General features: G+C 57.2%; 1 protein-coding gene across 1 annotated transcript in view; it reads left to right on the top strand.

Annotated features, from left to right (window-relative positions):
• Positions 1–8,196: 8,196 nt before the first annotated feature.
• The window catches only part of TCF20 (transcription factor 20), a 148,923-nt gene continuing 133,808 nt past the window's right edge, over positions 8,197–23,311 (top strand). Inside the window, exon 1 of the mRNA XM_081128299.1 lies at positions 8,197–8,225. The gene's annotated coding sequence lies outside the window, so the exon portion shown is untranslated. The remainder of the gene's footprint in view (positions 8,226–23,311) is intronic.

Here is a 23,311-nt window from a genome sequence, read left to right as displayed (position 1 = left end):
CCGGCGCTACATCCATGATCTCCACAGACAGGTCCCTGCTCTCGTGGACTTGACGTCCCGTGTGTCTGGGTCTGAAGCAACTTCTCCATGGGGCAGGGTAAGACCAAAGGATACTCTTAATTCGTTTCCATTTCAGGTCACTCCACAAGTTTATGTGATTTGATTGTTAAGTATTTCTAAGTCATTTCCAACAAAATCACTATCACTATCAACCCTGGTCAGGTCATGCCTCCTGGTTCCGGTTTCAGAAAAGGCTGGAAGAGTTGAGGGCTCCATGCCAGCAAGGCTCAGGGAGGGAGGGGTCTGAGGAGGTGGCCTTTGTACCTGGCGGAGAGGGGGAAAGGGCACTGGGTGGAAGCATAGTGTGCCCACCTGGCATGAGGTAGGGGAGGATGTGTGGAATAGGATGGTGCGTGGGGGTAGGGGGAGGCTGCAAGCTAGGTGAACCTCTCTGGAGCTCTGGCCTTTGTTCTGAGGGCCATGGGGAGCCATCGAAGGTTTCTGAGCTAGGGAATGACCCATGCTGTGCTGGTGGACCCATGGAGGACAAATGAGAAAAAGCAAGTGGTTAGAGTTGGGGAGGCCTTGGTCAGTAGAGGGTGTCTGTACCTGATCGAGAAAAATGGGGAGTCAAGGAGGGCAGATATGGGAGGTGACGGGGTGCAGCTGGTAAGTGGGGGTGCCGCTGCCTGCTCAGCCCCACAGTCAGCCACCTCAGATAATCACACTAGAGGTGCTCCTCCTGCAGTGCCCTCTGCTTTGGAAAGGTCCCCATCCTCACCTGGCCCTCGGCACCACCAGAACCTGGCATCATCCTGAATTCCCTCCACCCTCCACTGGTGCCGTCTCCAAGTCACTTTGATTTTGGCTCCCAGATTCATCCCCGTGTGCCAGCCTTGTACTGCTGATCCATCCCCTGTAGAATAAAGGGATCCTTCCAGAACCTTAGTCTGTCATGCCACCTTCCTCATCCTCGGAGTTTCCCACAGCCCTGAGGAAAGCCCCCTGCACAGGCCTTCCTCAGCCTACCTGCCCCCTCTGCAGCCCCACCCTCCTGACACTTAGCCTCAGATTGAGCTTCTGGTTCTTGCTTCATTCATTTGGCTAAGGTATACTGTGCACCTTCTCCATGCTGGCACCATGATTGCATCGAAGGTTGGGGGCTGTGAAAGGAAAGAGAATCAGTCATGGGGTCTGGGATCAGATAAGGCCTCTCTGAGGACCAGTTAGTTATCTGAGCTGAGATCCAGAGGGTGAACAGCAAGTGGGGAAAGAGTGTTTCAGGAAGAAGGGATGGCCAGAGCAAAAGGCCCAGGCAGGCCTGAGCCGGAACCTTCAGAGGCAGCGGGATCCTGTGCCCACCTCAGGGCATCCGCTACCCCATACCCACCATTGTCCCAGCTTGGGAGAGACGGGGGCTGAGCCTGGGAGGTGGCAGGGCCAGCTCCTGGGGCCTGTGGGGTAGACTGAGATGCGGGGACCCTATTGTTCTTTTAAAATAGCTTTCTTGAGATACAACTCACATACCGTAAAATTCACCCTTTTAAAGTATACGATTCAGTGGGTTTAGTATATTTATGGAGCTGTGCAACCATCACCACTAATTCCAGAACATTTTAATCATCCCCCAGAGAAACTCTATACCCACCAGCAGTCGCTCTCCACCGCCCTCCCCCAGCCCTTGGTAGCCACTCATCGGCTTCCTGGCTCCGTGGATGCACCAGTTCCGGACACGTCACACGAATGGGATCAGGCAACATGTGGCCTTTTGTGTGTGGCTTCTTTCACTGAGCATCATGTTTTTTCTTGCTGTTATTTTTTTAGGATTGATCCGTTCATGTTGTAGCCTGAACCGGTACTTCATTCCTTTTTATGGCCAAGTAATATTCCAGTGCACGCATACACCACATTTCCACATTTTGTTTGTCCCCCCATCATCTGGCAAGCGCCCGGGCTGTTTCGGCTTTGGGGCTGGCATGATAGCGCTGGATACACATTCTGCGCAAGTTGTGTGGACACGTGCTCTTAGTTCTCTCGAGGTGTAATTGCAGGGTTATAGAGTGACTCTGTTTAACCTTTTGAGGACTGGTTTTTCCACAGTGGCCGCACTGTTGTACACGCCCCCCAGCAGCACATGAGGGTTCCGATTTCTCGGCATCCTCGCCAACGCTCGCCAGTGCCTGTCTTGTGGTGAGAGCCATCCTGGCAGCAGAGAAACGGTATCTCACTGTGGCTTTGACTAATGACTGGTGATGTCAGCATCTTTTCATGCTCTTATTGGCCATTCATGTATCTTCTTTGGAGAAATGTCTGTTCATATTCATTGCCCTTGATTTTTTTTTTTAGAGAGAGTGGAAGGGAGGGAGGGGGAAAGAGAGAGAAAGAGAGAGAGAAACATCAATGTGAGAGAAACACATCAATTGGTTGCCTCTCACACGCACTGGACTGGGGCTGGGGATTGAACCTGCAACCCAGGTATATGCCCTTAACCGGGAATTGAACCCGAGACCCTTCAGTGTGTGGGCCTACGCTCTAACCACTGAGCAGCAGCGGCCAGGGTGCCTTGCCCCTTTTACAATCGGGTTATTTGTCCTCTTATTGTTGCATGGTAAGAGTTCTTTATATTTCTGGATAAAAGTCCCTCATCAGGAGAAAGGATCTGGGACACCAGGCCAAGGTGTCTGGGGCTTCCCTGAGCTCTGCAGTTCTAGTCCTGGGGTCTGTCTCCGAGGTCTCACAGAAGTTACCTTCTGCCTCTAGCTCCCTCGAGTCCACTGCCTGACCCACTTCAGACAGCACATGGCAAACACTTCACAAGGACTGTGGAACCTCCACCCCCCTGGGCTCAGGCCCAGCAGCTGGCTTTTATATCAAGGAAAAGGGAAAATGCCAATCCGTTCAGAGGTGACCGCAGAGAAGCCACCACCTGTTCCACGCCTGCTGTGACACCGCCACAACCACGGCTGTGACAGATCAGCCGCAGCTGGCTGGGCCCAGAGGTTGAGCCCCAGGCTTACAGCCGCCGGCCTGATGGGCAGGCAGCAGGGGGGAGACACAGGCCTGTACTGCGGGAGGGACGCCTGCCAGGGCAGCCACAGCCCCCTCGGGCCAGGCCCTCCTTCGCCTGCTTATTTAAACTTTCCTGAACTTTCCACAGCTTGTAAGTTGAGATCCTATAACTTTGAGAATCAAGGGAAATGGTAAAAAAACAAAACCCGACCGTGGCTGCTGGCTGATTTGGCTCAGACATTTGGGGGATTCTGTCTCTGTCGCCGCCCAGGGGTGGGTGCTGGACTGAAAACAGGAGCAGTGCTTGCTGGGCCTGTCATGTGGGGGCTCACCTCCCCCTACAACCCTTTGGGCTGGGGCATTTGCCCCACTAGCAGCCACCAGCCTCATGCCATTGCTTGTGATTGTGCAGGGGAGGGGAGGGCACGCTTAGCCACTGCAAAGCAACTGCCCTCTGAGCACAAGTTACAAAGGAGGGAAGGGGCCTGGCAGTTAGGGAGAAGGCCCAGGCCCTGTTGGGGGCCTGGGGTGCAGCCTCTGGAAGTTGGGGAGGGATGTACAGATCAGGGAGTTCTAAACTGTCCTTCAAAGAGGGTTAGGATTTCAAAAGGCAGTGAAGGCATCCAGGCAGAGAAAGCCTGCACTCAGGCCTGGCACATGGGAGCTGGTGGAGGGCTGTTATCTGGGGATTGGGGGTGGAAAGAAGCAGGTGAGAAGCCAGCTGGGGCTGACAGGCCCTGGCCCCACGTGCTTGGCTGTGAGCCCACCTCCCTGATGGTGCTCCTACATGTTAAGGAGCCCTCTGGTCCCCTCCCTAACCTTTGCTCCACTGCTCAGTCTGGTTCAGGCCTCTCCCCTCAAGCCCCACAAGCACTGCTCTCCCAGGAGACATCAGGGTCCAGACAGCAGTTTTCTCCTTTGCAGGATTGGGCCTCAGGGCCTGCTCCTCACTCCTGCAGCGCCCCAGCTGGGCCTGCCACCCGCCACCTGCCACCCACCCATGTGGACCCCCCCTCTGCCCCTGCTGGCGAGGCTTTGGCAGGCTCTGAGCCCTGAGGCCCTCAGCTCACTGATTGGGAAGCAAGCAGCCGGTGGGCTCCAGAGCCAGAGCGTGAAATTTATTGTGGTTTTTAGGGGGCGTTTAGGAGCGATGTGATAATGTCTGTGAACGCACTTTGTAAACTGTAATGGGGGAGTGCCATGCACATGCAAGGGACTGTGGCTGGGAGGGGGCAGGAGCCCAGCCCCCAGATGACACCCTGGGGCTCATCCAGGAACCCCTTCCAGTACCCTGGGGTGGAGCAGCCCAGCCTGGCTCCAGGATAGGAGTCCCAGCTTTATCTGCTGGAGCGGGGCCTTCCCAGGCCTGCAGGCCTGTCTGTGTCACCAGGCAGCTCTTGAATGAGCTGTGAGCCAGAAAATTGCCTGGGTCCCTCCCTAGTTCAAGAGGCCCAGTTGCACTGCAGTGATGGTGACATGCTTCCTGGCTGCAGAACAGGGAGGACTGCAGCCTCCTGACCCCACTCTGGGGGGACTGAGATAACAAGGGGACAGCAGCTGGGCTGGGCTGTCTCCTTGGAAGGGAAGCTACCTGTAGGCAGGGGACTATGCCATCCCACCCTTCTAGCTAATTGTTACCATCTGAGAATTTTTTCCAGTGGCAAATGTTTGTTGAGCACCTACTGTGTGCTTGGCACTGCTCTAGGTACTGGAGGTACAGCATGGATCAAGACAGACAAAAAAAGCCCAGCCGAGCGTGGCTCAGCGGTTGAGCGTCGACCTAGGATCCAGGCGATTGGGGTTCGATTCCCGGTCAGGGCACATGCCCGGGTTGCGGGCTCGATCAGTGACTCTCTCATCATTGATGTTCCTGTCTCTCCCTCTCCCTCTCCTCTCTCTGAAATCAATAAAGATATATTAAAAAAAAAAAAAAAGACAAAAAAAATCTCCATCTTTACAGAGCTCATGTGGAGGGAGGGTAAAGACAGACAACCACAGGTAAATAAGGACAACTTTAAGTACTGACCCTTGCTACAGAGACAGTAAAATGGGAAAACTGGGAACTACTGAAACTAGGGGGCGGTCAGGAAAGGTCTCTCTGAGGGTCTCCTTACCCCTCTCTCCAGGTGGGGCCTTCTCTGTGGCCTCCAGGATAATCCTGGACTCTGCAGGCTCAGCTGGTCCTGTCCCCCCCTTACTAACTAAGGCTTGTAGGCTAGGCAGCCTCGGGGCGCCCAGGCCTGCTCAAGGCTGCTCTGGCCCTTGAGCTTGGGACTGGTTGCCTTTATTAATCTAGAAAGACATGAGAAGTGAGCTAATGCTGTTTGAGCCTTACTGGTGTGGGGCGCTGTTCTAAATATCGGACCTGAATTATCTCATTTAATCCCCAACACAACCAGATGATGTGGGAAATGTCGTTAATGTTCCCATTTTTTAAGACACGGAAACCGAGGCCCTGTGAGGTTGCGTAACTTTCCCACGGCCACACAGTTGGTACAGTGAGGCTGGGATGCAAATCCTCCAGGGCCCATGCTTTTCACTGTTCCCTCTGCTTCCCTCATCAAGGTCACGAGCCTTGAACTTTACGATGGACAGGCTGTGCTGAATGGTTCCACATGCCTCGTCCCACGTCAGCCTCATTTCAGTCTCTGAAGTCAGTTGGTCTCTTTATGATCTGCCCCTACGCTTTTTATAGAGAAGGAAACTGAGGCCCTGGGCAGGGAGTCACAGCTGGGAGGTTGAGAAGTCAGAATTCAAGCTCAGGCCAGCTCACCTCAGACGCCGAGCACTTAACCTCCTGGCTCTCCTTCCTCCTGGCTTCCTCTTTGCCTGCTGTCTTGTTTGTGCCCCCGAAAGCCCATAGAGGCTGGGTTGTTCCCCCATATTGCAGGTGGGCACACTGAGGTCCTGGAAGGCGTTTTGTGATTTGTTCACAGTTGCTGGCTGCTGAGCTAGGCCTGCCTCCTGGCCCCTCATTGAGAGGGCTTCTGGCTAGGCCACCATGGTCAGGGGGTGGTTGCGGAGGTGAGAACAGGGTTCTGAACATTTGCCCAGATGTGCAAGGCTGTGGGAGGGAGTTGCCTTCATCTCCTCCATTACTTAGAGGTCCCACTTAGACTTAGCTCTGGATCCAGCGCTGAGGTGGGGGGCCACCATGCTGTGCAGGGCCACTCTGGAGAGCCACGCAGGCTCCTGGCTTAGTGCCTGACCAGCCTGTGACCTTGGCAAGGTCACCTTCTCTGAACTGGTTTCTTCTTTGTAAAATGGGATCCTGGTATCTCACTGGGTTCATGACAGATTTTTAGAAAAGCCTGTGGTGTGTCTGGTGGTGGAGAGGGGTGGCTCTTGCCTGGACCCCTCTTGTCCTCTGCTCAGGAAGCAGTAGGATGAAGGGGTGCCAAGACACCTGCCCAGGGGAGTCATCACAGCTGCACCAGCCCAGGAGGGCTCTCTGGGCCCCCGTGGTCACTGGCCAGCTGCCGCTCTCAGACCCTGTGGTCCTGAAGCCTGCTGTGACCTCACACGTGCCAGGGAGGCACATTTGGGCCCTCCTAGCCTCCTGGACACTCCCCAGGTGGACTGCACCTCTGGGAGGGTTTTGATGCCAGTCTGAGGGCAGGAGCAGCAGGGGCCCCAGAGCCTTGGCAGTGGGATTAAGGTGAAAAAAAATGAAGCGTGGAAATCATTAGCTTCCCTGGTTGCCAAGAACCGCCCGGAATGAACATTTGGGGCTTTTAAAATGAACATCAGCTGCAGGGACCAGTGCCCTGTGCCCACCATGGCCCAGGCTGCCTTGTGGATTCCTGATCCGGCTGTTCTTCTTTGGTTGCCCCTCAGCCAACACTCACTGAGTGCCTACTGTGGGCCAGGCCCAGAGCCAGGATAGGGGGGAGAATCTAGCCAGAGAGCAGCAGCCCTGTGGTGAGAGCGCAGCCGCAAAGGCCACAGTGCCAGCCAGCGAGGAACCAGACAGGGCGGGCTGTGGGAGCAGGGAGGCTGGGTGGCCACTGGGGGTGGGGGAACAGTGCCAGGGGCTTCCTAGAAGAGGGGCCTTAAGCGGTGGGGTGGGCATCCCACAGAGAGGGGCCTTCAAAGGCACTGGGGTATGAAGGGCTCCTTGCAGGAGAACACAGGCCTTTGGGGCCAGTCAGGTGGGCCAGCAGCATGCTGCAGGCCAGTGTTCTGTCAAGACGGCTGCCAAGTGGCAATTTGAGGGGAGAGGCTCCTGCCTGAGCCTCCTCTGTTCCAAACTAAGCTGGAAATGTGGATTTTTATGTGAAAATTCTCGATTTTTAGATGATGGGAATTCATTTTAATTAAAAACAAAAAATACCATGGGGTCAAACCAAGCATGGCTTTGGCTGGATTGCGCCCATAGGCCAAGAGTTTTGATCCCCAGGGGCGGTGGTGATGGGGAGGGGCACTGGGGTGGCGCAGGCTGGTTGGGGGGGGGCTGTGAAGAGGGAAGATGCTGGGCAGAGTGGGCCAGGGGACGGCGGGGGGAATTGGAAGAAAGAGGTTGGGGTGGGGTGGGCCAGTTGGAGGGAGTTTTTTTTGAGGGGGTGGGGTAGGGTGGCCCAGTTGGGTGGGGGCTTGCTCACCCCCACCAACTGCGCCAGTGCGTCGGGGCGCCGGGCGCGGGTGGGCGGGGGCTGGAGGCAAGGCCCCCACCCACCCCACCCCGCGCGCCGCGGCCGCCCGCCGCCTCCATCCGGGCCTCTCCCCACCTCCCGCCCGCCCGCCCCCGCCCGCGCCCCTCCCCCGCCGGCGCGCACGGCGCCCGCCGCCCCTCCTCCGCCCGCCGCCCGCCCGCCCTCCGCCCGCTCTCCCCGGCTCCCTCCCGGTCTCTCTTAAGTGCCATCGAGGGGCGCCGGGAATTGCAGCCAGTAAATCGCGTCCCACCACTCAGCGGCGGGGCCACCGCAGCGGCGCCGCCCGCGCCCGCGCCCGCCGGGAGCCCTCGCCGCCCGGGCGCCTCTCCAGGGCCCGCGAGGCCCGCCCCCCGGCGCGGCGCTGCGCAGGGCCTGCCCCCGGGCCGGCCGGGGCGCGCGAGGCCCGCGCTGGAGGCGAGGACGCGGCGGCCGCGGGGCGCACGGCCCGGAGCGCGCGGCCCGCGCCCCCGCGCGCCCTGCCCGCGCCCGCGCCCCGCGCTCCGGAGCCCGGCCCCGCTGCCCGGGCTCTCCTGCGGGACCGATGCCGGCCCTCCGGCCGCCAGGGTAAGGGGGCAGCGCGGCTCGGCGGGGCGAGGCGGGAGGGTGGGCGGGCGCCTGCCCCGGGGACCCGGTGCCCGCCCAGCACCGGCGTCTGGCACGTGGGGGCGTCTCAAGTTTCCTCTGGAGGCCGGACAGGTGGCGAGAATGCGGGGGTGTGATGCTCTACGGCTGGCACTTACTGCGTGCCTACTGTGCGCCGGGCGTGACCGGCTCATCCGAAGTGGCTTTTTTTTTTTTTTTTTTGTCCCCATTGTACAGATGAGAAAACGGAGGCCAAGGGAGGCCAAATAGCTTGCTCAGGGTCCCCAGCTAGGAAGTGACCTCTCGGGCTGCTTGTCGCCAAAGCCGAGCTCACCCCATTAGGGCACACACAGCCACTGAGTGAGGGTATGAATTTCTCATTGTAGGAAAGAAGAAAAAAATCAGCCATTGTCCCACCACCGTAATGCAGTCGCTGTAAGCGTTTTGGTTCTTTATTTCGGCCTCGTTGTTTCTACCTCTGTCTTTAATGAGTGTGCACTTTGCAGTCGTTTGGAACCTGGTTCCATTCTGACTCTAGCACCTAGGAAAATGGGGACACTCCCAGGGTTACCAAAGGGATTAGATGAGATCTGGTAGGTAGCCATGAAAGACTGGGAGGAGGTGGGGAGGAGCCAGGGCCTGGGGGAAAGGGGCATCAGTTCAGGAGGGATTCATGGAGCACTTAAGTACAGAGCCAGCGCTGGGTGTGTGGCACTGGGGGAGATGGGGACAGCCCAGCACATAAGCTTTCAGCAGGAGGGCTCTGTCCAGCATTGTGGGGCTGCCTGGCCCCCGCTTCCTCCTGGAGTGTCTGGGAGGGGGGCAGTCCCCTCACTTCAGCTCTGCCAAGGAAATGAATTTCCTCCAGGAGGAGGAGTCCAGCGCTGCTCAGAATTTTGCACTTGGGGCCAACAATTGGGTCCCACCTTCTTACAATCCGGGGCCTCGGTTTTGGGGCCCGCTGGGACCTTCTCTGCTCACAAGTTTAGTATATAAGGCCCAATTCTTCGTCCTACCCCAGACCAATGACATTATCTCCACCAGCACCCAAACTAGAGATCCCAGGCCTGTGGCCTCCCAGACACTTGTACCTGCCCATGCGTCCAATCAACCATAGGGTTCTTTTGGTTCTGTCCTTCAAACATCTGTTCCTCCTTTATCCTCTGACCTGGATAGTCCCACCTCTCCCCCTCCCCCGCCTTGCCCATAGGTCTGGGACACCAAATTCAAAGCTGTCTTTCTAAATGCAGCTCTTGAGCTTCTGAACTCCTCAGCTGTCCACCAGCCCAAACTAGGCCAAACTCCTGAGCTGTCTCTTGAGGCTGGGCTTTTCTGTGGTCAGCCCTGCCCACCTCTGCAGCCTCACCCCTATGAGTTGGATGTCCCCTGATCACAGAGCCCCTGAGCACTGGGTTTCCCCTGCCTGTGATGGTCTCTTCCCTAAACACCCTCTCCCCTGTGTCTTCTGGCCTGTTGAACTGCTGCTTATCCTCAGGGCTCAGCTGTGTCGTTTCCTCTCTGTAGACCCCTACCTTTCTCTTGGGGGGTGCAGTCAATGCTCCTTCCCATGGACACCCCCAGCTCTTATTGAATCCCTCCATTATTGCTCTTAGCCTGGTGCAGGGTGGCAAAATGTTTCCACGTTGGGCTCCTCCACCAGGCTGGGAGAGCAGGGGCCCAGTTGACATGTCCCCAGGGTCCAGCACAGGGCCAATCCAGAGTGGCCAACTTGTTGATCTTTGAGGAATGAACATTGGGGAGTCTGCCAGAAGCAAATGGACCTAAGCTCCTTAGAGGGGCTCTTGAAACCCCATGGCATTCAGTGAGGAGTGGAAAGTCACAAGCCTCCTGCCTCCTAGTGAGCAGGATGCCCTGGATTGAGGAGCCGAGGACCCAGTTTGCTCCCAGGTACCTGCAAGCCTTGACCCTCAGCCATTTGGTTCAGGGGCCAAGGTCCCACCTAGATTTATTGGGGCAGTGATGGTGGGCACTCAGGCAGAGGAGCCCTCCCTGCCCTGTCCCCTGGGACCCCTGGCCCCCCCTGCCCCATCAAGCCCACCCCCAGCGTCCTCCCAGGGAACAGGGAGAGTTATGTCAGGCCCTCTGGCTGAGCGCCAGGGCTCCCCATGGAACTATAAATTGACCTGTCGGGAGAGGGAAGAGATTAATGTCGGCCATCTTCATTAGTGTGTCCCCCCGGGGTGAAGGCGTCTGCCCTGAGCTGGCTGATTGGAGCGGGTGTGAGTGAGTAAGGGGATTGGGGGTTTGCACTCCCCCCAGAAAGGCAAAGGGCAGGGGCCAGGGCCTGCCAGGGAGCTGTGGCCTCCTCCTACTGTTAGAAGGGCCGTCCCTCTGGCCTCTGCTCCTGGCAGCAGGCGTGCGCTTTGATGGAGGACCTGTGTGCTAATTGGGAGCAGAGATGCTCGCCCCGCAGCTCCGCAGGGCTCCCAGGCTGACACCGCCAGCTCAGCGGCATCTGCGGGGCCTTCATTAGAGGCCTTTCCCCTGACCAGAAAGGAGCCTGCTGCGGGCTTGGGGGGATCCCCTCCTCTCCTTTCTCCTCCCTCCCTCTCCCTCTCCCCTCCCCTTCTTCTTTACTGCGTTGATGGGGAAGGAGGCGGCTCTGGCTCGTGGAATGGATGATGAGGATTGGGAGATTGAAAAAATTTGAGACCTTGTGCATCCTGATGACTAGATGACCTTGGGTGAGGCCCTCCACTGTTCTGCACCCGAGCATCCGTGTCCTTGGGATGGACATGGTGGGTGGGGATCAGACAAGGAAGCATGTGTGGATTCGTCTTTGGACTTCCACAGGGTGGGAGTCCTTTTGCCTAATAGAAGCCGAGCTCCCATGCTGCTGTGGAAGTGGCTGGAGCAGCAGGTCAGGGTGGCATTAGCTTTTTCCATCGTTTATTTGCTCACTCATTCGTTCATCCAGGACATGCCTCATGCACTGGGGTTGTGTACCCACAGGGTTTCAGAAGTGGCCTCACCCTCTGGTGGCTTCCCTGGGGAAACAGACCCAGACAGATGGGGAAAGGGCTGCATGAGCTGCTTGGATCCCTAGAAAGGAGTCTCCCGGAGCCTAGGTATATCTGGAAGGCCCCAGGGGGACCTGGAGGTGGCTCACAGGTGGAGATGGTGCAGCCTTTCTTTGTAGACCTTGTCCCACCAGAGTATGTATGATATGGGGCCTCCCAGCTAGTCATCAAGTTCCTGAGTCCCCCAGACCAGGCTGTCGACCACGGTGGGCAACAGGGGATGCTTTGCTGAGTCTGCAGCGAGACCCCTCTCCATGCCTACACCTGTCTCCCAGCCTTTCCTGTGCATCCAGGTGGTAGGATGGGGCAGGCCCAACTTGTATCTGGTGTCACTGGTCTCCAGTCTATACTTCAGACTGGGTTCCATGAACACCTGGTCAGCTAAGTGCCTGCTCGAGGCTGGGGAAAGGCAGCAGCTGGGCCAGGGCCACCTGTGGGGTAGTTGAATGATTCAGGCTGTGCCACTCACTAGCTGCGGGTCACTCTGTAAGGCACGTGACTTTGCTTTTCCAAGCCTCAGTTTCCTTGTTTGTACAGCGGGGCTGGCACTGTGCTCAGTGCCTGGCACACACCTGATGCAGAGTGAGCACAGCAAGCACTGTTGTGGTCATTTCCTCCTCAGCTCCTGTTTGCTGCCCCGAGAACCTGGGTTAGTAGGATGTGGACTTCTCGGTGGTCCCAGATCTCTCTGTCAACCTGCTAGGGGTGCTAAGCACCCCCTTTGCATTGTGGAACATTTGAACAAAAAGTACATGGTTTTGGTGTCAGAAAACTCAGCTCTGAGTCTTTGCTCCATAGCCAATCAGCTGTGTGGCCCTAGGCACATCACTTAACCTCTCTGTGCCTCCGTTTTCTCTTTTGGAGCTGAAATGAGATGTTGTAAACTGAAAGCCACACCGCACATTTCACTGATGAATAAGCGCCCTCCTTGTGTGCAGGATGGAGCACTGGACCAGGGGTCCGAGCCCTGGGTGGTGCCACTGCCCCCTTGGCCTCGTGTTGTGACTTTGAGCAGGACCCTTTGGATGCATCTGTAAAGGGAGCCTTGGCATCTGCCTGCCTCACAGAGCTATTCTGAGAAGGAAAAGATGTGTAGGGTTGGAGAGTGGGGAGAGGGGCTGCTCATGGGAACAGGAGCTGGATGCTTTCCTGAAACAACCCTGCCCCCCCCCCCCCAGAGAGGTCGATGACCCCCTGGGGCCCTGGTTTCCTGTCTGGAAAATGGGACCAGGCACCCTGCTCACCTCAGTCCTTAGATCTCTGTTCTGCATTTAATCAGAATTTTAGCTATTCTATTTATAATGCATCCGAATGGACTCCAGCCCGATTTCCTATGCGACGTGTTGAAATACACTGTCATCCGGACTTTAATATATTAAGATCACCCTCTGAAAGTCACGTGCGGAGAGGCGGATGATGAAGAGGTGCCTATTGTTGCCGCCTCGCTGTGCCCGGCCCAGCCCGCCTGGCAGACGCAGGGCTGGCAACATGGCTGTCTGCCTCCGCCTCGCCGCGCTCCGAGCAGGCGGAATCACTAATGCGTTAGCAGTTTCATTAGCCTCTCCAGCCTCCCTCCCTCCCGGCCTCCTCGGTAATTATTTTCCCAGCCCTTCTACTCGCAGCCCCTTCACGGGCTCGCTGGGATTGGCCAAGTGGCCCCCACAGGCTGAGCTGCTGGGACTGGGCTTGGTGAGGGCCCCCCGTGGACGCCCCCCTCCCGACTCTGCGTTGCCACTTAAGCTTTGTGTCCCCCTGAGGCCTCCGTGAAAATGCAGATCTGCTGCCTGCCAGGGGTGACGGTTAACCCGTTATTACACACCCCGTACTTGCAGTCTTCTCCGTGCAGCGGACCTCCATTCAATCAGGCGAAAAGTTTTCAGGCCTTTTCCAGGGGCTGTCATCGAGTGGATGCCGGGGACCCAGCTGTGAGGGAGATGGGATTCTTTGTGCTGTGAAGCCAGGAACATCCAGGGCCCCGGGGAGCCCGACTGGGGCCCCTAGAGGGTTGACTGCCTGGTGCCCCCAGAGGCCCTGAGACCCACAGCCCCCACTGCCCAGGGTGAGCACGAGACCCGGGTAGGCCCAAGGACTCCATCCCCCTGGCCAGTGGTTGGCTGTGCGCACGCGGTCATCCGAGCCCATCAGAGGCTTCCCTGGAATTTTGACCCAGAGCCCGTGGGGGAGACTGACTCGGTTGTGGTTGCTGAACCAAAGGGTGTGAATATGGGACTGCTGGCCTTCCTCTTCCCAAATCCAGGGTGGGAAACCTCCAGTAAGGTCATCACGTGGAGGAGGCAGGCAGAGTGAGATGGAAGTATATACTATTTCATTTGGGCCTCTGGATCCAGCTGTGCCTGAAACCACTCCTGGAGTTTTCAGTTACATAAACAGACACGCTCCCTTTTTTGTTCCAGCCATCTTGAGTTAGTTTCTTTCCCTGACATCTAATAGAGTCCTTACTGATGAGAAAAATCAGGCAGGATTTTAGAAAAGAGGTGACATTTTGAGTTGGGTCTTGAAGGATGAGTAGGAGTTTGTGCAGCAGAGACGTGGGGGTAAAGTATTCAGGCAGAGGAAATAGCTGGGGCCAAAGCCATGGAGGCGTGAAAGTGCAGGATGTGGGGGACAGCAGGTACTGCCTGTGGCACCAGGGTTTGTAAGCACTGATGACATGAGAGCAGGTGGGGCACAGAGCCTGATGCCAGGGTGTGAATGCCAGCGTGAGGAGGGGTATAGGCAGAAGGTGCTGAGGGCTGTGGAAGGGACAGGCAGGAGAAGGAGCTTGAGCCTGGGCAGGTCAGAGAAGGTGCCATGGACAAGATGAGTAGGACTTTGCTGGCAGAGAAAGGGCAGGAGGGCCTCCCGGCACAGCATGGATCTGGATGGAATCAGTGAGAGGAGGGAGCCCCAGAGTCAAAGCTGGAGAAGCCGGCGAAGATCAGGCCCCAGGGGCCTCGGACTTGAGGCAGCAGCATCCTGAGAGTCCCAGGAGCTCCTGATGTGGTCTGGTCAGACTGCACCATGGAACCTGGCAGTTCATTCGCTCATTCATTGAACAGATTTATGGAGCACCTACTATGTGCCAGGCCCTGAAGACGCGGCAGTGACCACTCAGACACAGCCCTGAAGTCATCCAGCTCCCAGGCTGATGGGGAGATAGACAGTGAGCAAGGAAGAAGACACCTGAGAATGTGAAACAGTCTAGTAATGGTGCCTGGGGTTGGGTGGGCATGTGAGTACCACAGGCCAGGTCATGCTGGGTTTGTGGTCCCAGGAAAGGGCTTGGGCTTTATTCTCCCTATGATGGGTGATCTTTAGAGAGTCTCAGTAGCAGGTCTGGAGGCAGAGACGGCAAGGAGGGAGATGGCAGGGGGGCTGGAGGTGGGAGAGTCTGTGTGGCATGGGGAGGGGAGGCCCAAATAGGGCCTCAGTTTTGGGACTGAGCACCTGGGGGGATGGTGGTGCCAATGGGGAGAGGGGATGCCTGGAGCAGGCCTAAGCTGGTGGGATATCTGGGTGGAGGGGTTCAGGGGCAGCTAGAGCTGGTGGTGATTAAAGCTAAGGTTGTCCAAGGGGAGGGGAGGTGGGAGCCAAGGCGCAGCCTGGGCCTGGAGAGAGGGAGGAGGTTGAGTAGTTTTCCCCACCTGACCACACCAGCTGTGCCAGGTGTGCCAGGTGGTGCTGGTGTGGGGGGTGAGAGATGTTGGCTGCCCTGGATGCAGCCAGTCTTTGCCACTAGCAGCACCACTACCACCCTGCAGGTTCTGGCTGGAGCACATAAGTGACATAGCCGGCCACCCGCAGCTATACCACCCTCTGCAGTGAGACGCTCACCCAAGCTGCTCTGTCTCTTAGTGCCAGCTGGTTTACTCGGCTGGAGGAAGCTATGGTAATGGGGCCAAGGTCACAGCCTGCAGCCTGCACAGATGGTGGGCTGGCTCCCTGACCTATGGGCGGGCACCCAGGACAGTGCGCCTGGTGCCTGTGGGCAGGGGAGGGGTAATGGATGGCACATAGACCTTGATTGCCCACTCTGAGTAGGGCTGGGGGGTTAAGGTGGGCTGGGGGTGAAGCTGGTCTAGGCAGGACTGGGAGGTGATCTGAATGCTGGGGACCTTACCCTTTGTCCCCCAAGCTGGAGATCTGCAAGGGCCGTCACCTCCTCTGGTACCCTGCTGTCCTCCCAGTCTCACACCCTGTGCTCCCCCACCACACTCAGCGCTCAGCGACTGTACTTGGAGGTCCCCAGAGCCCAGGTCTTTCCTGCCTCCAGGCCTTCGCCTCTGCTGTGCCTTCTGCCTGAAACACTTCCACATCCCCCCTCCGTTCACTCAGGTCAGGGGTAACAGATACTCCAGCTGTGTTTCCAGAACCCCTGGGCTTTTCCCTGCCAGTCAGCATTCACTCAGTAAGGATACTGAGGCCCTGCTATGCCCCGGATGCCGTGCTGGGGGGTGAGGTGGGGAGTGATGGCATTTGTGAGTCAAACAGACCAGGTCCCAGCCTTCCCAATACAGCAGGAAAGACAGTCAACTAGTAAGCAAGCGAGAACATGCCTGGTGCTGGATTGTGGGCAGAGCTGTGGAGGAAAGCTGAGGGGGCTGGAGTGAGGGTGTGGGAGTGTAATGGAGTCAGAGTGGTTAGGTAGGCTTTTTATCCAAGACCTGAGGGAAGAGAAAGTGTCAGCCACGGGAGGTGGGAGGTGTAGGGAGGAGAGCATTCCAGGCGGGGCTGTGTGCTTTCTTGTCTGTCTCCTTTACTCCTCATGCTTTGTGGGGGCTGGCATAGAGCTGGGGTCTTCACTGGGGCTGGGCTGATTTGGGTAGGGTCCCCGGGGTGGAGATTGTCTACGGTGGCCCCATGGAGCCGAGATCCCGGGAGGGTAGGCAGAGCCCCAAACCAGGTTGGGTTATGGGCCTGGGGGTATGCAGCTTTGGGTACAGCACCCAGCTAAGGCCTAGATGGGCCTGTGAGATAGCACATGTAAAAGGCTCCCGCTTACGGAGCCTGTATACCTGGGGTTAGATCCTGCTCCCCTTAGAGGCCGGGAGACCAGTCTCTGGCAAGTCACTGAACTTGAGCTTCCGTGTCCTCATCTGTAAAATAGGTATGGCAGTGCCTCCCTCATGAGGTTGCTCAGAGGATTAAATGAGATAATATTAGCGTGGTACAGGACAGGCGCTGAGTATGCCGCCCTTACCACTGGTGATTCTTGGCATCCGCTGAGTGAGTTAACAGATAGGGCTGCTGCTGGTTTGGAACCTGTGTCCCAGCTGCCTTGTTCACCTCCAGCTCCTAGAGCAGTGCCTGCCATACACAGTGGCTGCTCTGTTGCTGTTTGTTGACTGACTGCCAGACTGAGTGAACTGGCTGTGTGAGACACTCCTCCATCCCCCTGGTGGTTGGGAGGACAGGGCACAGACCATACTGGCTTCCCCCTCTGGGAGCTAGCGTGGTTCCTGGTCGGCTGACCGTTGAGATGCCAGCTGCCTGGGCAGTCCTGGAATGCCAAGCCTCTCTGAGCCTCAGTTTCCTTCCCTGTAAAATGGAGCTGATGGCAATCCTAACCCTTATGACCTGGTCCCAGGTTGTTGGCAGACTCATGAAAAAATGATATTAGAAGGTCCTCAAGGACAACTGAGTCCACAGCAATGTTGGCGATGACACCATCTGATTTCCCAAGGCCTCTCAAGGCCTCCAGGAGGCCAATGAGATGTTTAGTCTCCAGACAGGGACCCAGGCCCTTTCCTACCTCCAGCAGCCATGGCATGAGGGACACCTGGCTGTGTGGCCCCTCCAGTGTAACGTGGGCTCACCGGGGCCTGGATATGAGGGTTTTTACCCTTTTTCCTCGGCTGCCCTGGAGGCAGGTAGAGACCACTGGTCCCTTAGAGATGAGGAAACTGAGGCTGACAGAGGGCAAAGGTGTGGGGGAAGCCAGATGCGTTTCTGCTCTGGTGGGCCCTGCATTTATGGTGCAGCTGTTGGCTGGGCCTGTGCACAGCCTGGGTACACACCATCCTCTTAAATCCTCCGTGCAGCGAGGCAGGCCTGGCTCTGCCCCATTTCACAGATGCAGAAACAGAGAGGGCAGTGGAGCCAGGATTTCGTTCTGTTTTTTTGGAGGTGTAGCTTAGTACAGAAAAGTGCACAAATTCTAAGCCTACAGCCAGATAGGTTTTCACATATGTAGCCGTGTAACTCCCATTCAGGTCCAGACCTACAACATTCCCAGTACCTCAGGAGGCTCCCTTGCACTCCTTCCAGTCATTGCCCACCTGCCGCTGACAACCACCCACCTGGCATCTAGCAGTGGAGTCTGGCTTTGTCCGTCTCTGCACTTCCTGTAAACAGAATTGCACAGTATGCCCCCTTTCGCGTCTGCCACTTTTGCTCAGCACGACGTCTCTGTAAATTGTCTGTGCGGTTGCTCTAGCAGAAGTTGGCCGCCCTGGGATTTGAACCCTCCTGCTAACTCTCCCCATGGTGCCCAGAGATCACTCCTGCTCACAACCCTCTGGTGGCCCCCATTGCCCTCAGAAGAAAGACTGAAACCCTCTCCCTACCTTGCCTTTGTCAGCTCCCGCACTTGTCTCTTCCTTCCAGCCTCAAAGAGGGATGGGCCTTGCGTCCTCAAAAGCCCTATGCACCATCCTGTCTCAGGGCCTTTGCACATGCTTTTCCTTCCTCCTCTCTGCCCTCAGCTTCCTTTCGGTCCCCAGCTGGCATGTCAGCTCCTCGAGCTTGCCTGCCCGGACCTCACCACGCCAGGCCAGGCCCCTGGTAGATGCCATCAGGCTTTCTCTTGCTTTTCCTTCACTCCCATGCCATTTGTAATTAATTGTGAAGCATCTGCCTCCCTCACTAGACAGTAAACCCCAGGAGGCAGGGGTGATGTCTGTTGAGGGTATGGCTGCATCCCCCAGCGCCATTCATTGATTCATTCACTCATCCTTTTAGTCATCTGTTCGTTCAGCAAATACTGAGTGCCTGCCACGTTGCAGCCTCTTAGCTAGTATTTGTTGGTGAGTGAATGGATGGTTGAATGAATGAATGTCTGTCTGTTTCCAAAGCCCACACTCTTTCTGCTACATCCCATTGTCTCTGATAAGACTTCTCTGGGCCTCAGTTTCCCCAGTTGTAAAATGAAGGAGCCAGACCTGCCCCATCTGCCACATTCTGATTGGGAGGATGTGGGGCAGATGGGCTGGCTTTGGCTGGCAGGTGCTCGGGACAGCCCCGCTGAGCAAGGAGGTGACTGTAGGCTACAGAGCGGATTCTGCCCCAGACAGCAGTGCCTACTCGAGCACTGACCCGGTGCCTGGCAGGGTACTTTCCCTGCCAGAGCCCCTGATGCCCCCATTGGGGTGCAGTGCTCAAAGCCCAGGTCCCTGAGGGGGCTTGCCAGGGCCATGCAGCCCACCCAACTCTGAGCTCTAGGCTTGGCCTGCTGGTCCTCAAAGGGAAGGAAAAAGTAGGGCTGCTTCAGTGTGGGAGGCTGTGGGAGCAAGAGAGCGGGGCGCTTGGGTGGTCCTGGATTCAAGTGTGGCTTTACCCACTTTACAGCTATGTGGCCTTGGCCAAATCACTTCCCCTCGTGAACTTAGTTTCCCCAGCCATAAAAATGAGAGTGGCAGGCATGATCATTCCACCCCGATGGGGCCTCTGAGGTTCACAAGATCCCGGAGAACATCCCTAGGTGTCTGTGGAGCCGCCGCCTCCAGGGCCCAGCTGGGCCAGCCTCGGCTCCCAGCCTCACAGCGCGAGGTGGCTCAGCCGCTTAGCGGCTTGTCAGCCAGGCGGGCGGGTGTCCTGGGGCCCGGTTTGATTAGTTCAGGTTGACAGTCGCGCTCCGCGGCGCTGCCAGGAGGGGAGCCCGTGATTACCCTAATGAAGCTTGAACGCAGTTTGTCATCCAAACAGCTGGTTCGGAGCTGCGCTGCTGCCAGCTGCCCGGCTCAGCCCTGCGACTGCACGCCCAGCGCGCTGAGCACCGACAGCTCTCCACCAGGATGACCAGAGGAGGAGGCAGTGGCCCTAGAGGGCTTGTGGAGTGGCCCCAGGAGAGTGGGATGGGCCACCCCTGGGTGGGGGACTTGGTAGAGCCTTTGATAATGGAGCAGGGAAGCTTCTCAGGACACTCACAGGGCAGCCTCTGACTCTAGACCAGTTTTTCTATCTGTAAAGTGGGTGTTGGGCACCTTGCAGCTCTAAGTCCCAGATTTCAGTCTGAGGTGTCATCTCCTCTGGGAATGCTTCTCAGACCCTACAGGCTTGGTTAGAGGCCTCCACGGGCCTCCACAGCCCTCAAGGCAGGCCTGCTACCCCCTGATGCCCCTGTGTTATCTCTGAAGGTCTGATGGTTGTCCTTGTGTCTCATTCAGCAAGTACTTGAGAATACACAGCAGTGGGCAAGCCAATCACCTCCTGCCTTCATGGAGTTTGCATTCTGGTAGGAGAGAATCATGGGAGCTTGACTTCATCTTGGGAGCCAGGAGGACTTCCTGGAGGAGGTCACAACTGAGCCCAGAACAACCAGGAGAGAAAAAGGCAGGAAAGAGTGTGTCAGGCAGGAGGAACGGCATATGCAAAGACCCTGAGGTAGGAGAGAGGGAGTGTGGTGTTGGGAAGGAATGTGGGTGATCTAGTGACATACTTAAGGTGTCATTGCTTCCCAGGAAGGGATATCTTATGCCCTGCGCTGGGCAAACTCATGGTGTGATCTTTCATATAACCTTTCTGACATCTCTGGGAGGAAGGATCATTGTTCTGTGCTGCAGATGGGTAAACAGGCCCACAGCATTGGATGGTGGGGTCTTGTAGGTCTCTAGCCTCAGGTCTACCTGGTGGCCTCCTGAGAGGCCCTAGACCAAGGGCTGTTGGTTTAGCCGGGTTATTGTCCACAGGGGCACTCCGGTGAGGAGGGGCCTGAGCTGGGACCCGGGACCCTATCTAGGGGGGGTCCCACTGTGCCCTCCTTGCATAGAGGAAGAGGGCACAGAGAGGGGCTGGCAGGTGGCCTGTGGCCTCCACTGGACTGTGCGTGGGTCTCCTGTTACTCTGGGCCACGACTTGTATTTGAACCTAGTAGCGTCTGAGTGCACACTCCCTCCACCACCCACTGAGCCATTTTCAAACACTTTAAGGCCGTCCTTTTCCAAGGACTTGGTTGCATCAGGGACAGGGCAGGCAAGGAGAGAGAGCGGACAAAGGAGGATGAGCTTGGGTGGGCATTGGCCTCCCCTATGGCCAACCCTTGGCTGCTTCCCAGTTTTCTCTGCCACCATCAGAGCTAGGACTGATCTCTACCCTTCTGATCCCTGCGGGGGCCTCCTGGGTGGCCATTCTGTTCCTACTACCTGTCCTGTCTCAACACTTCCTTCTACCCCAGCACAGAACCTGCATTCTGGCCCAGTATTCATGCCCCCCCCAGCCACGTCCCCCATTCCTCTCCTCGCTTTGCCCCCTTGTTCTCCTTACTCTGTCCCGAATAACCACTACCTCTTCCTCCTGGAGAGGGGAGTGGGGCCCCTTTTGCAGCAGGTTGTGTCCAGGCTGGGTACTGGACTGGACAGGCGCTCCCCCTGCCGCTGGGCAGACATGAGCAGCCCTTGGCAGACCGAGAGCTGGGATGAGAGACAGGTTTATGGCCTTGCCGCAGGAAGGGAGGAATTCCCACGGCTCCGCTCCCTTATCACTGCTGCGTGGTGTGACTGCTGCTGTCACCGCTGCTACCTGCTTGGGGAGGTGGTGGCTCTGGAAGAGCACTGGCTTATCAGATTCACCCGCCCTCGCCTCTGAGAGACCCCGCCAGATCTCTGACCTGGCTCAGAGAAGGATGGGGAAAGGTGAGGCTGCAAAGGGGGGATGTGGAGCGAGCCTGGGGGGGTGCCTTGTCCCAGGCTGACTTCAGCAGAAACAGAATCCACAGTGTCTGTGCAGGAGGTTTATTGGACTCTCAGGAGCTGGGGTGGTCCTGCAGAGCCATTCCAGATGGAGACCTCGTAGCCTGCGCTGACTGATTGCTGGCGTAGCTGTCCCTGGGGAGAGGGCATGCCTGGGGGAAGGGGACTCCCTTCCCACGAGGGACACAGCTGTGCAGCCCTGGCAGCCAGGGAAACCCAAGCCTCAGCCCTGCAGGGAGTCTGGGTGGTGTACCATGATGGGCATCCTGTGGCATCAACAGCCAGGCACCTAGTGGCTTAATCGGCATGACGACTGCAGTTCCGGCTGCCCCTGGCCCACCTGTGCCTCTGAACCCCTGGTGACCCTGCAAGGTGGGGACACTTTCATCCTGAGGAACTGAGGTTCACAGGTCCACAGGCCTCAGAGGAAGTAGCTGGCAGAATTGGGGCTTTGAGCGCTGCACCCTGAACCCCAAGGCCTCCATTTCCCTTCACAGCGTGCACACATGCACTCTCAGAGTCCGGGCCTTTGCTCCTGCAGCCCCTCCCGCCAGGAGTGCCCTCTCCTTCCTCTGTTCAAGGCCGTCACGGCTCCACCGCAGCTTCTCCCCAGAGCCCTGGCCTGTGCACATCCTCTGGCCTCTGATGGAGGCCCTCGTTGGGGTCACTCACGCCTGGCTGTGACCCTGGCCTGGACATGTTAGCTCCTTTAGGGCCCGGCCATGACCCCCCCACACACACTTGGTGTCCTGCCTGCCTGAGACTCCTGGCGCCATGCCCAGGCGTGTAGAGCTGCACAAACACTGGCAGGATTGAATTACATCTTCAGCATCCCTCCCCCACCCCCTCCGGTGTGACTTGCTGCTGAGCGTAAGGTTTGGGCTGGTGCCAGCCCCTGCCTCTGGGTGATGCCCTCAGAGGAAATCAGGGTTTGCTGGGCAGGAAATGTTGGTGTTGCTGGGACAGTCAGATGGGCCTTGCCCCAGGGGCCCCACCTGGTAAGGTGACAGGAAGGAGTGTGACTAGGGGCACAGGCAGAGGGGACATCTTGGGGACACTTTTCCTGGAAGTTTTCCCTCCCAAAGCTGACCCAGGAGTGGCTCCTGGAGGAAGAACATCCCCTTGACTGGCCCTTTCCCTAGAACAGCTGGGGGAGTCCAGAGATGGCTGCTGTCCCCAGCATCTTCTGCGTGCCAGCAGGGAGGGTGACTGAGAGGCCTGAAAGCTGGGAGAGGTGCCCGGCACTGGGGCTGCCAGTGTGAGATGACTCATGATTGCTTGACGTTCGTTCATTCATTCACTCATCCCTTCGTTCATTCGTGACCTTGGTCCACCCACTTGGCCTTTCCAGGACTTGGTGTCCGCACCTGTAAAATAGGGGTAATGATACTCTCCAGGTGGCCAGGAGATCACGTGAGACAACGGCAGTAAAACCACACAATTCAGAACAAATGGTGGAGGTTATTTCTCAAATTGTACATTATTTTCTGGTATCACTCCTTGTCTCCCAGGTTCTGTTTCCCCCAGCTCTTTATCAGATATAGTGAAATTAATTAATGTTTACTTGTTACCATTGCTGACTAATTTGCCCCTCCTGCCTCCCACATCCTCTGTTCCCTTAGGTTGAATAATAACAATAACAGTAATAATAACGGCAGCTTTGGGGCGCCTGCTGGGCATGCACATTGACTCATTTAATCCTCTCAACAGTCTCCAGAAGTGGGTACAGCTTTCACTCCCATTTTACAGATGAGGAAACTGAGGCTCAGAGCTGGAGTCAAACCTGGGCCCCTGTTCCGGGGCCTGTGCTCTGAACTGTAGTGCCCGCTGCTTCTCAGCTTTTCCTGTGTTTCTGCCTCAGTGGCTGCGCTCGGCCAATTGGCTAGAGTCCGGAGACCTGGTCTCTAGTGCTCCCTCGCCTGTCTCTCTCCTGTCCCTCTGTCATGTCAGGCGCATTCCTGCCTCTGAGCCTTTGTACTTGCAGGCCCCCCAGCTGGAATGCTCTCACCCCATAGCTGTGTGTGGCTGCACTCAGCAGTCACCCCCTTAGAGAGGTCCCCCTCCCCACCTCTCTCACTGTCATTCTGTCCCCTCACCTGAACATGCAGCTCCTCCCAGTGAT

The sequence above is a fragment of the Miniopterus schreibersii genome, assembly GCF_964146895.1.
Source record: "Miniopterus schreibersii genome assembly, chromosome: 2".
Classification (NCBI taxonomy): Eukaryota; Metazoa; Chordata; class Mammalia; order Chiroptera; family Miniopteridae; genus Miniopterus; species Miniopterus schreibersii.
The sequence above is the reverse complement of the archived record's forward strand: the minus strand, read 5'-3'. Positions and strand labels throughout refer to the sequence as shown.